This window comes from Ahaetulla prasina, chromosome 12 (assembly GCF_028640845.1).
Source record: "Ahaetulla prasina isolate Xishuangbanna chromosome 12, ASM2864084v1, whole genome shotgun sequence".
NCBI lineage: Eukaryota > Metazoa > Chordata > Lepidosauria > Squamata > Colubridae > Ahaetulla > Ahaetulla prasina.
This window is the reverse complement of record NC_080550.1, coordinates 11,686,423-11,698,266: the sequence shown is the minus strand read 5'-3', so window position 1 is coordinate 11,698,266 and position 11,844 is coordinate 11,686,423.

Sequence of the window (11,844 nt, the reverse complement as noted above, 5' to 3'; positions counted from 1 at the left end):
ACAAGACTGATCGGACTACAGGGAGGACGGCTTGGGGCATATTTCTTATATGCGAATTCCGCGCCAAATACCTCAGAGCTTGCATTTGTTTTGTTTGCTCTCAGTTCATACTCAGTAAAAGTACCTTTTTCTACAAATAATGGAGTTGGGGCTTTTCTTTCTTGAGTATTGAAAGAAAGCAATCCTGACATGTTGTAAATTTGGAAACTGAGAGCTCCATGCATAAATCCCGTGTTCTTGTCCATGGGAGGCACTTATCACTAGGATCTAGAGCAGACTCAAAGATCTGTACCCCTCGATCCAATTTGACTCTGTTTAATTTGCTAACATTGCAGAACAATGGAATCCCAGTTATTTTCCAGAGCTTGATTCATTTGCTGAGGTGCAGATTGACTGTAATTTACTTTATGGCATCCATAGCCTTTCCCTCCTCCACAACAATTCTACTGAGCGGGTTGTGTTAAGGGTTAATCTCCTGACATTGTAGACTATACAGGTAGTCCTCAATTTATGATTACAGTTGGGACTAGAATTTTCATTAATAAGCAAGACAGTTGTTAAGCAAGTCTGATTTTTAGACCTTGTTGACCGTGGTTGTTCAGCAAATCACTGCAACGGGTCAAGTAAATCATTTGGTCATTAAGTGAATCCAGCTTACCCCATTGACTTTGCTTGTCAGAAGCTGGCTGGTAAGGTTGCAAATCTTAATCACATGACACCCCCCCCCCCGGAATGCTGCAACTGTTGTAAACAGTTGCCAAACGCTCAAATGTTGATCATACAACTGTGGGGATGCTGCAGTAGTTGTAAGCACAAGGATTTTGAGTATTGCGTAACCACAGATCCTCGCTAAACAAATGGTTGTAAATCAAGGACTTCATGTAATGGGAACATCCTATTCACAAAAAGACTTCCCTGTATGCATATTCATTTTTTCTTGCCCTCAATTCGTTTCCAACATAATTCCATTCTATTTAGACATTATAAAAGTGCAGCACACACTGAAAACATTCCAGCTTATTCTCTGTAGATGGGAACATGAAGAAACAACAGTTCACGTTGTTTCCTTTCCATCCTATTTGGCCATGTATGGTTATCCTCATTTTTATATCTGGAAGTTTGTGGCTCGGGGTTTGACAGCTTTTCTTGGAATATTTTTAAAACTTCTTTTTTTATTCAACGTTCCAGATGCAAATACTTTGAAGGGAAGTAAGTTCCCGTCCCCATGAGGATTTACACTTAGAGCCTTCAACATCCCTCCTTGAACAGAAAAAGGGATCGACTATAATGAAGTAGTTCATGGTGCAATTAAAATGATGTAGTAAAAAAAGAAAAGAAAAAGAAAGCAGCAACACGATACGCTGAATTGGAATAACCAAAGTTGATTATAAAGGACGTCAAAATTAAATGCTTGATAGAACCGACATAACAAATTCAAGATGGCCATTTCACATCGGAGACAGGATACGTTGTCAATTTGCTGATGTTTTCCAGACAAATTCATTGATAGATGTAACTTCTTTTTTTTTTTGAATCGTCTTTCCGTAATTTCTTGCAGGCCCCCACGCTAGTTTTTCCAGTTAATAGGTTTGTGGATAATTTAAAGAGAAAACTGTTCTGTTTCATCATAAAAGATTTGTCTGTTTATTTTGAGTGCATAAATCAGATGGACAAGCCAACATACTTGGACGTGTTTTTTAAGGCGTTTGTTGACAACAACAGAACAAGTGATCACAGAGTCCGCCAACAAGTGTGGACATCAATTATTTTTTAATTGTATAGGAGTACAGTACACTAATTAAAACTAGTATATCTTTGCAATGCCAACGGCAAAATTAATTATTAATTTTTATTAATATTCAAAAGCAGCACAAGGAATACATTAAAAGATTTTGTGGTTGGGGTGAATTCTTTTTTTTTTTAAAAAAAAGATATTTTTTTTTTTAGCAAGGGGGAAGAAAAGAGCTAAATCTTAATAGGTTAAAAAAAAAATGTCCTTGCAGGATTTAATAAGGGGAAAGAATCTTTTCCCCTTCTTACGGTTGAAGACTTGGCTTCAAGTATTTGGTTGTATTTCCACATCTTGTTATTAACTGTTTTAGTGGGCGCGGTTTATTATCAAAATATTTTACTAAGCAATTGTGGATATGTTTAAACTTAAAACAAACCGATACTTTGACTTCTTTCTCATTCCAAGTTATGCCGGGCAAGAGGGATGATATATCTGCCAGTTCGGTCCCTCATAGATGTTACGTGTGGCAGTGTTTTAGAAAATTATGTTGTCGGGAGATTGAACAGGGATATCACTTCCTTCTCCTTTTGTAATACTGCAAGCTGGAATGAAACTGATCTGGAAGCATGTGGTTGCCATTATGGGAAACAAAAGAGTAACTGAAACTATGAAACTTTGAAAAGAAAGATAATTCTAAAAGTTTGGCTAGTGTCTTCCTTCCCTCCCTCCTTCCTTCCTTCCTTCCTTTCCTCCCATCCTCTCTTTTTCCTATCTCTCTCTTTTCTCTTTATTCTTCTATCTTCTTCTTTCCTTCCTTCCTTCCTTCCTTCCTTCCTTCCTTCCTTCCTTCCTTCCTTCCTTCCTTCCCTCACTCCCTCTCTCCCTTCCTTCCTTCCCTTCCTCCCATCCTCTCTTTTCTCTCTCTTCCCATTATTCTTCTATCTCCTTCCTTCCTCCATCCCTCCCTCCCTCCCTCCCTCCTTTCCTTCCATTCCTCCCATCCTCTCTTCCTCCCTTTCTCTCTTTTCCTATTACTCTTCTATCTCCTTCCTTCCTTCCTTCCTTCCTTCCTTCCTTCCTTCCTTCCTTCCTTCCTTCCTTCCTTCCTTCCTTCCTTCCTCCCTCCTTCCTTCCTTCCTTCCTTCCTCCCATCCTCTCTTTTCCTATCTCTCTTTCTCTTTATTCTTCTATCTTCTTCTTCCTTCCTTCCTTCCTTCCTTCCTTCCTTCCTTCCTTCCTTCCTTCCTTCCCTCACTCCTCTCTCCCTTCCTTCCTTCCTTCCTCCCATCCTCTCTTTCTCTCTCTTCCCATTATTCTTCTATCTCCTTCCTTCCTCCATCCCTCCCTCCTCCCTCCCTCTTTCCTTCCATTCCTCCCATCCTCTCTTCCTCCCTTTCTCTCTTTTCCTATTACTCTTCTATCTCCTTCCTTCCTTCCTTCCTTCCTTCCTTCCTTCCTTCCTTCCTTCCTTCCTTCCTTCCTTCCTTCCTTCCTTCCTTCCTCCCTCCCTCCCTCCCCCCCTCCCTCCCTCCCTCCCTCCCTCCCCTCCCTTCCCAAGATTTTTTACATTCTTTCTTCTTCTGATACCTGCAAGCACTCTTGTACTCTTGTAGTAGTGTCAGACCCTAAGAAGAGAATGATTCTTCTTTGCAGCACTTCCTAGAATGATTATGTGATTATGCAACACCATTTGGCAGTAACTCTACTCAAATGCAGACAGTAAAACTGATCACATTAAATGTACATTGATTCACACACTTCCTAAAGAATGATGAATGAGTGCATGTGTGTATCTGTAAATCAACACAGACACACAGAGAGACATGTGTGTGTGTGTGTGTGTGTGTGTGTGTGTGCAAATTCATTTCTATATTCATAACAGCACTAGTAACTTTTTGAACACAGATTGGTTATTGTAATAGAAAAATAATTTACCCAGGTGACTTTTGAACAAGGATTCTGGTACGATTTTCTTTGGGTAGAACAACAGCTTGCATTTGATAGGAATTCTTGTTGCGTTCTGAGGTGCGAAGATCAAGACTGATCTCTACATATGCTGGTACATGACAGCTTTTGCAGTTGCTTTCGGAGGCAATAGGCACTGTTACTATTCTGTGTATCACCTTTGCACTCTTACGATGCTTCGAGAAAACACAACACGCAATTCCATTGATTGACTGCCTAGCTTGTAAACAAATGGTAACTTTCTCTTCCACCCAATATTTAACTGAAAGAGGTCAAGGATAATGTCCGATCTGGGTTAGTCATGTTGTGGTACACCAGCAGCCTGCGGAGCTCGCAACAGAGTCGATAGTGATGAGGCTGAGGAAAAACGTGGCCCAGCCCTGGAGGCTGGGGAAGGCCTTAATGAGGGCTCTGCATCAGAGGCAGAGATGGGCCAGGGCCATCGGGGAGTGAGGTACGAACTCCGGAGCCTCCAGAGGTTGACAGTAATGAGGCAGTGGAACAGGAGGAGCCTATTCCTAATGCATGCATGTGAAGAGCTGCCAGAAGGCAAGAGCAGCTAAAGCAAAGAGGACAACTCGGGAGTAGGGCCAAGAGATGATTGGCCCCTCCCATAAGGCATAAAAGACCAGCAATGGCATTTGGGCTCTTTGTCGGAAAACAACGTTGATAGCTTTGTCTTGTTGCATTTATTTTGTATCGGTGTCTTCTGAACTTTTGCCAAGAAAGGCCTTTGGCAGTTTGCCTAATTAGACCAAGGTTGGTGATAAGACTGAAGAACTGTGTTATGAAGAATCTGCTTTGATTTCGTTTGGACGACGCTGAGAATGAGTTAATTCTCAGCTGTTCTAATAAAGTCTGTTTGTTTTTGAACTGATTGCGTTTACTACTACTTACTTGGGCCTGGGTCACAACAGGTCACCAGGACCAGAGGTTTTGTCATCCGAGCTTTCGGACTCCTGCTGGAGAACATTTTCGAGGAACTTCTCTCTAGCCAACTTCTCTAAATTAAGTTTATCAACTTAGACTTGGAACATCAGAGATACTAAAGTTCTTATTTTCAGAATCCTTGAATTCTTCTCCCATTTGAATTAAAACAGGTCTCTGAGAAAGTTCTGTTTTGACATGCCAAACCTATGAAAATGTATGTCTGCTGTAGATATTTTGTTCCCCAACAATCATTCAGAGAAAACCATTGGTGGTACTCAGCTGGTTCGGACCGGTTTGGGCAAATTGGTAGTGGCGACCTGCGGGTGGGGGGTACCCACCTGCCCCAGCACTATGCCGTCCTACTTTGCCACATTTTCTAAGCCCCATGCAGGTGTGCAAGCCACACGCGCGAGCAAAGCGCATGCACAAAAGGCCGCACACGTGCGCAGAAGGTGCGTGCTCACATTTTTGGTGCATGGTGAACCAGTGGTAAAATTATGTGAAATTCACCTCTGAAGGAGACACATAAGATGGTAGTCTAGGGTCAACTCAAATTAGGTTCAACTCAAATTAGAGCCCAGGAGGACATTATGTCGGTAATTGTCAGATTTTACCCAATAGATTGTTCTCAATATTTTTTTAAATGTGAAAATCAGGGGTGGTATTCTTCACCACCAGTTCGCAAATGTGAGCGCGCACATGTGCTTAGCATCAAAAACAGGACATGATGACATCAGAGTGGGTGGGTGGAGTCTCCCACTGCTGCCACTACCGGTTTGCCTGAACCAGATAGAACTGGCTAAATACCACCACAAATGCAAACATAGTCCAAAGCAAGCTACTGTGTTGTGTCTCGTCCAATCTCACCTCAGCCGGGGTCTTCTTATCTGCTTCCGAACACGGAGGAATGTTCTAGTATGCCTCCCGGCCCCAGCCCTGGCTCCATGCCCAGGCAGGCTGAAGAGGAAGAAATACCTCCAGCCCCCAGCTTTGGCTCCATGCCCAGGCAAACGGAGCAACTAGACCCCTCCCCCTCCTCCACAGCATGTGAGCCTGAGGGAGGTCAATTGCCAACAGCTGCAGACTGGAGTGACCCTCCGGTCAGAAGACTTGATAGGCGGAGGCAACAGAAGGAAGGGAGGGGCAGGCCTGGATAAGTACTGAGTCATGGAGCCACACCCCATGGCCTATATAAAGGATCTGCTTTCTGGCATTCTCTGAGTCAGGCAAAGTCTAAACATATCTTGCTGAAGTCACTTTCTGGTCTCCTGCCTGCCCTGAGGACTTTGCTAGGACTTTGGCAGAGCTGCAGAGGCACGCCTGATTCGGATTTCCCTGACCCGGCCGTCAGCGGAGGAGTGGGACACGACATACTGTCTGTTGAAAAAAGGGAGAGGAATTGTTCTTACTTCCTATCTCAAACACTTCATCAGACTGATGCATACTATCACCGACTGAGTAGCTTTTGAGCAGCAAATTGGTGCCCTTTGTATTTGCAAATGTAGGTGCCATTAATTATGCTATTGAAATGTGAGTGAAGAAGGAGAAAAATATGGAAACTGTGTCGTCTTCCTGGAAGAATTTTTGTAGTTTTTTTTTTTATTTGCATTATTGTTAAGAGCTTAACATTTTGTTTCCCTGTGTCAGGAATAGATAGTTAGAAAAGTATAGCTATCTAAGGCTGTTTTTCAACCTGCGTTCAAAAGTATTGGTTGATCTCTATGTCTCACTTAAAGGCACGTCTAGAATTATTATATTGTAGTTTTTGCTTTGTTTGGCAACCGGTGAAAAATGTACCAAAATGTGCTTTTTTTCTCAAGAGCCAACTGGACTTTTTGGGTTTTTTCCTTTGAAGACGTTTTGCTTCTTATCCAAGAAGCTTCTTCAGCTCTGACTGGATGGTGGGGAATGGAAGTCAGAGCTGAAGAAGCTTCTTGGATGAGAAAGAACAATGGCTACCAACCTGCCTTCCATTGAGGACCTGTATACTGCACGAATCAAAAAGAGGGCTGTGAAAATATTTATAGACCTTTCACATCCTGGACATAAACTGTTTCAACTCCTACCCTCAAAATGATGCTATAGAGCACTGCACACCAGAACAACTAGACACAAGAACAGTTTTTTCCTGAATGCCATCACTCTGCTAAACAAATAACTCCCTCATCACTGTCAAACTATTTACTAAATCTGCACTACTATTAATCTTCTCATTGTTCCCATCACCCATCTCCTTCCACTATGACTATAACTTTGTTGCTTGTATCCTTACAATTTATATTGATATTGATTGTTTCCTGATTACTTATTTGTATCCTATGACTTCCATTAAGTGTTGTACCTTATGATTCTTGATGAACATATTTTTTCTTTTATGTACACTGAGAGCATATGCACCAACACTTGGCCAATATATATATATATACACACACTATATATATAGCAATAGCGCTTGGACTTTTATACTGCTTCACAGTGTTTTACAGCCTTCTCTAAGCGGTTTACAGAGTCAATATTTTACCCCGAACAATCTGGGTTCTCATTTGACCGATCTCAGAAGGATGGAAGGTTGAATCAACCTTGAGTTGGTCAGGATCGAACTGGCAGTAGGCAGAGTTATCCTGCAATACTGCATTCTAACTTCTGCATCACCCTGGCTCCTTCTACAATATATCCAGTCCACAAATTTCCCTGGTTTGTCTTTGTTCTAAGATGCCCTTCTCCGCTATGAAAGAATGTCACGCCCCACCATATTAACAAGTGAACATTTAAATTTAATCTACCCTCTATTCTATTCACATGGCTTTTTAACACAGCATGCAAAATCCAAACCAGACACATTACTCCATGATGGGTGTGTTTTACCCCACGGGCCACTGGTGTTCAGTTCACTAATCACAGCTAAATCCAGTTAGTTGTGCTTTGTTCCTCAAGCCATGGTTTAGCACACTGTGTAAACCAGGCAGAGATTTCAAAGTAACAATGTCAGGAAATCGAGGCTGCTTCAGGCTTGTTCCTAAAGTCATTTCAAGATGTTTTCATTTGAAAAAGGGCAGAATTAATACTTCCTCCCTTCTCCAGTATTTTTAAATGAAACGTATAGTTGGTGAGAAAAATAGATTACAAAAAGAAAAGATGTATTCTGTTGGGAACAAGGAAAATATACATTTTTGCCACGTTTAGAAATAGCTTAGCTGACTTTCCAAATCAAGCCTCATTGTTGCTTCTTTTCCACCCCCCTGAAAAACTAATTTTTATTGTCACCCGAGCAGATTCTTTTTACACTTCTGCTGCTATATAGCCCTTGTATCAATTTTTAAACCCAAATCTGACAAAAAAAGAAAAAAAACCTTTCCAAAAACACACACACAAAACAAAAAAAAAGGTAATGACACTTAACTGCACTATTTCAAAAGGTTTTTAAGTGGAAAAAGGTATTTAGTATTTTTAATAAGCATCTTCAATACTATTGAGTTGGTTTCTTTGTTCATATCACAAGATTAATTATGCTGTCAAACACTCCCAAGGCCTGCTTAACAAAGATTCAGTGATATAATGGTTTCCCTCGTGTTACTTTTTTTTTTTTTCTGCATAGCAATCACAATCAAAATTAGACAATTTAAAACCCTTTCACAAGCCGGAAGTTCTGAAGAGCCTTTTAATCAACAAAAGTAATTTTGCAAACAACTAGAGGCAGCGTTTTTTCATATTAACTAACTTGGGTATTGCAGATTTGTATGTGTGTATGTGTGTGTGTGCGTATTTTTAAAAAGGCCTCCCATATGCTACATTCCAGCCTCTCAATTGCTAGAAATGAGTCATTCAGATTTTATAAGAATGCAAAAGGAGGATAGGGGGAAGACCTGTCCTCATTTGTTTGTAAAAACTCTTTTCAAATCACCAACATCTTTTTACTTCTTACTATTTTAAGCTAGGTGACTCACGGTGGCTCAGGGACTAGGACGTTGAGTTTGTTGATTGAAAGGTCGGCAGCTCAGCGGTTCAAATCCCTAGTGCTGCCGTGTAACGGGGTGAACTCCCGTTATTTGTCCCAGCTTCTGCCAACCTAGCAGTTTCGAAAGCACATAAAAATGCAAGTAGAAAAAATAGGGACCACCTTTGGTGGGAAGGTAACAGTGTTCTGTGCACCTTTGGCGTTGAGTTATGCCATCCACATGACCACGGAGACGTCTTCGGACAGCGCTGGCTCTTCGGCTTTGTAACAGAGATGAGCACCTCCCCTAGAGTCGGCAACGACTAGCACGTATGTGCGAGGGGAACCTTTACCTTTACCTATTTTAAGCTAAAGTCCAGAGTAGCCCACGATGAGATGGGTGTTGCACATAAATTTAATAAATAATAATAACAACAGTTCTTCTTCTTCTTCTTATTAATTATTAATTAATTAATTAAATAAATAAATATTATTATTATTATTATTATTATTATTATTATTATTATTATTATTATTAGTATTATTAGTATTATTAGTATTAGTATTATTAAAGGTCCTTGGGAAGGACTTGATAGACAGACAAAAAAACTCCAAATTCAGTCTGAACATCTGGCTGCTGGCCGATGGACCAGAACCCTGACACCCAAATCAAATCACATCTGTACCTAAGTGATCAGTAGAGGGGGGGGGCGTGCGTAAGTGCACTAGTGTGCCTATCTCATCCCTGTCGCCATATTTTTATTCTTTTATTCTTGTTCTCGTTTTTTTGTTTGACGAATTCTAATAAATCAAATAGATAAATCAAATAAGAGTGCATAAAGGAGGAGTTTTGGGTGCTCCATTACTGAAAGCTTTTAAGAAGTGACTGGACAGCTTGTACTTGTGTGGGAATGTTATTAGGTCCGAGATGGCGAACCTATGGCACGTGGGCCTCAGCTAGCATGCAGAGCCTTCTCTGTGGGCACGCAAGCTGTTGTCCAGCTCAGCTCCACTGCGCATGCACATGCGCCTCCTGCTGCCAGCTGATTTTCGGGATGTACAGGGGGCCAGGGCGCATGCAGCAGATGTGCATGCATGCACTGGGAGCAGGGGCGGAGCTTGTGTGTGTGTGGCATGCCCCTCCACAACCCGTTTTTGGGTCCTGGAGGCTGCAGGGAGGCTGTTGTGCCTCGTCCGCTTTCCCCGCAGCCGGGCCCATCTTATCTGCTTCTGAACGCTGAGGAATGTCCTAGCATGCCTCCTGGCCCCAGCCCTGGCTCCATGCCCAGACAGGCCGAGGAAGAAGAAATGCTTCCAGCCCCCAGTGCTGGCTCCATGCCCAGGCAAACGGAGCAACTAGACCCCTCCCCCACAGCATGTGATCCTGAGGAAGGTCAATTACCAACAGCTGCAGACTGGAGTGACCCTCGCTTCAGGAGAATTGAAAGGCGGCGGCAACAGAAGGAAGGGAGGGGCAGGCCTGGATAAGTGCTGAGTCATGGAGCCACACCCCATGGCCTATATAAAGGATCTGCTTTCTGGCATTCTCTGAGTCAGGCAAAGTCTACCTTATCTTGCTGAAGTCACTTTCTGGTTTGCCTGCCTGCCTTGAGAACTTTGCTAGGACTTTGGCAGAGCTGCAGAGGCACGCCTGATTCGGATTTCCCTGACCCGGCTGTCAGCGGAGGAGTGGGACACGACAGAGGCCTGCTAGGCCAAAAATGGGGGCGGGGGGGTGATGCACACATGGACGTGGGGGCGTGCGCGCATACACGGGTGGGTGTCGCAATTTGCATCATGGGTGCACTCACTTTTGGCACACAACGAGAAAAAGGTTAGCCATCACTGGTATAGGTTTTTTCTGCTTGAGCAGGGAGTCGGACTAGAAGACCTCTTTTTCTGATATTCTGTTATTGCAGTCCAACCCCCTGCTCAAGCAGGAGATCCTATACCATTTCAGACAAATGGTTGTCCAAACAGCCAAGCTTGATGCCATAGAATGAATAATACGTTTCTAGAAGAGATTCAGTGTGTCCTTTTCAATGTTAGCATTTTATGTTCGGAAACAATATTTGAAGAATGGTCTGTAGCCATGTTTTCATGTCTCCCTCAGTCGGGCTCCTTGATTGCCTATCGGTATCATACAAGTCCACAAGAGATTGCTTTTAAATTTTAATGTATTGTTGTTTACTGATTTACTGAGGGCCGTGAAAATATTTACAGATCCCTCACATCCAGGACATAAACTATGAGAAGATTAATAGTAGTGCAGATTTAGTAAATAGTTTGACAGTGTTGAGGGAATTATTTGTTTAGCAGAGTGATGGCCTTCGGGAAAAAACGGTTCTTGTGTCTAGTTGTTCTGTTGTGCAGTGCTCTATAGCGTCGTTTTGAGGGTAGGAGTTGAAACAGTTAATGTCCTGGATGTGAGGGATCTGTAAATATTTTCACGGCCCTCAGTATTCTACTGATTGGTCCTGATTGGTCCTGATTATCGATTAAATGAAGGTGAATGTTCTGCAAGAGAACTGTAAAGAAATCAGTTAGGACTTGGGCCATGTTTGGGTGAAAGTCCATTAGAGAATTCCAAGGATTTTGACTAGATCAGGAAGGAGACAACCTTGGAAAAGAGCAATGACAAATTACTAACATCTTGCCAAGAAAACGATATGGGGTATCCATGAAATCACTTGAGTATAGTTCAATTGACGACTTTAATCCAGTGGAAATATTGTTCTGTTTGTTTCCTTTGGTCTATTTTTATTCTATTTAATTGGTTGCTTGATTCTGGCATAGAGTTGTTTTTCTTATCTTATGTTTCTGAGAAGAGTTTTATTCACACTTTGATACAGTGCTCCAGAATTTTTTCTGTGACATTGGAATCAGCCATCTAATTATCTGTTGGACTCCTGACAATGTAAAGTAAGGAAGTAGAGAAAAATAGTGCAGGGAATGTACATATGAAAGAGTTATAAAGAAAAGCTCAGTTTTTGTTAAGTTAGAATAGGGCTAAGTATTATGAGGTGCCAGGTGCCAGTAATTCAAACTTTAGAAAGAAAGGCAGGTTGAGATGTTGCTTCTTCTTCCCCCCAGCCTAACCTACTTTCCAGGATTATCATCCATTTATTTCAACTCCTTTCATAGAACAAAATGAATCAAAGCAATATTTTTGTGCATTAGAATAGACTATGAATGCATTGAACCAACAAACAGATCTAAGGGGGACAGGCAGATTGGCAGATAATGTGCCTATGTTGATCTATGTAGACACACTTACACACAC